Source organism: Frankliniella occidentalis, unplaced genomic scaffold (assembly GCF_000697945.3).
Source record: "Frankliniella occidentalis isolate FOCC.00 unplaced genomic scaffold, Focc_3.1 Scaffold155, whole genome shotgun sequence".
Classification (NCBI taxonomy): domain Eukaryota; kingdom Metazoa; phylum Arthropoda; class Insecta; order Thysanoptera; family Thripidae; genus Frankliniella; species Frankliniella occidentalis.
Window position 1 is genome coordinate 1 of NW_026267281.1, and position 1838 is coordinate 1838.

At 36.3% G+C, this 1838-nt stretch overlaps 1 long non-coding RNA gene across 1 annotated transcript; it reads right to left on the minus strand.

Moving 5' to 3' along the window:
- Nucleotides 1-259: 259 nt before the first annotated feature.
- On the minus strand, nt 260-1679 carry LOC127750223 (uncharacterized). The gene is made up of 3 exons (XR_008011585.1): nt 1536-1679; nt 427-929; nt 260-341 (listed from the first exon to the last, which is right to left on the minus strand). It is a non-coding gene; the product is annotated as an uncharacterized LOC127750223 (long non-coding RNA).
- Between the last annotated feature and the right edge of the window lie 159 nt (nt 1680-1838).

A 1838-nucleotide genomic window follows, 5' to 3' on the forward strand; every position in this document is an offset into this window, starting at 1 on the left:
GGGTGTCAGACACAATCAAGATGAGGTGCGCCATCACATCTACACAACTCATATTTTATTGCAGAACTGCACAAACTCAATAACACAAGTTAATTATAGATTTTTAACAGTACAAGAAGAACATGGCTTTTTTTTTTTTTTTTGCCTTTTTTTTTTTGACAAGGTATCATCTGCTTTCACGATCCGTTTCTGATCGGAACTTTTTACAAAGATTACAAAAATATTTCTTATTTTGGGTGGAAATGGTACAAGAATAGAGTTTCGTATGTGCTTGTTTATTTTATAATTCATCTTATTAGTTACATAATTTTAATTATCAGAAAAAGCGTGCCATGTCAGATCTGAAAAACGCACAAACAAAACAAGTATTAAAAAACTCATGAAATAACGACAAAATAATTTAAGAGTAATGCAAAATTCACTCACCATCTATAACAGGGCGATCGCGGAAGGTTTGTTGCAGTTTTTGAAATCGTTTGTAGCCTTTCTATCAACTCTTGATTGACCTCCCTCTCTCTTAAACTTTCTTGCAAATCGCGTACCCGTTCTTCTGCTCTTTCTCTTTCATGCCTTTCTCTCCTCAGCTGCTCCTCTACTTGCTCTACCGTTGCGCGCCCTTCCTCAATTTGTTTTTGTGCTTCATCTTTTTCCCTATTCCTGCTTGTCTTGATTCTCAAAATCTCTTGCTTCAGCTCATTTCTCTCCTTTTCGAACCTCTCTTCTGCCTCATTCCCATTCTTCTTTCTCAATTCGTGATCCTCCTTCCTCAATCTTTCCACTTCTTCTTTAAGATCTTCTCCGTCTCTCACCACAGCCTCCATCTTCTCTTCCATTTCCTTGATCTGCCTTCGCTGATTCATACTCTCCTCTATCCACCCTTGCTCCCTTTTTGTGGCGTCCAGGAGCAATTTGTGGTACTTTAGAGGGTCCTAATGGATAACAAAAATGAATATAATTAGGCGGTCAGTTGGTAAAAGAGAGGTTTTCAGGGTTTTGAGCACATTATTAGAAATAAATCCTTTTGAGACCCTTTATACCAAAAACTGATCAATATGCTGTTAAATATAGTTCTCATAGGCCATTGGATTGAAAATAACATATTTCATTAGTCTGATTGACTCATCCATTATTGCAATTGATGACATTTGTGCTCGTTAGGTAAAAAGTTTCCTCACAGAATTTCTCCAGGAAAAAATTGACTTAGAAATCTGCTCAAGTTTTTTTTTTTTTTTTTTTTTAGAATCAGTAATTTCACAAGGGCTGCAAATTGACACAGAGATTTAATTGCAAAATGAAAACAATTCAGTTTGCTTTTTATCTAAAGAACACAATGTCACGGCTTTTCATACCATACGGATGAGTCAATGTGACTGATCACATGTTATTCTAAGTTGAATGACTTAAAAAGGACACTAAATTTAACATCACATTGATTGTTTCAGGGATAAAAGGTCTCAAAAGGATCTATTTCTAAAATAGCTGTCAGTAGTCACAGGAGTTCTAATTTTAAAAATGTGTCAGAGTTTGGTATTTACCTCTGCTCGTGTCTTCTGGAGCTGCACCCTCTGTCTCTGTAGCTGCCTCTGTGGGTCCGTCTACCACTATCGGTGGTTCTGCCCTTTCCTCATCCTTATCATTCCTTACATTGATCTTCCTCCTTATTTTCAGTATTCACAAATTCAAAATTTGGTTTCTGGTAAAGAAAAGGGGAAAAGAAATAAAAAGATTAAAAATACACTCAGAAGAAACAACGAAAGAAATGACACATGTAGCATACAGGGCACGAAATTTTAAAAACAACCTACCTTCTGCTTGGATATCAGGCCCTCCAGGATTTT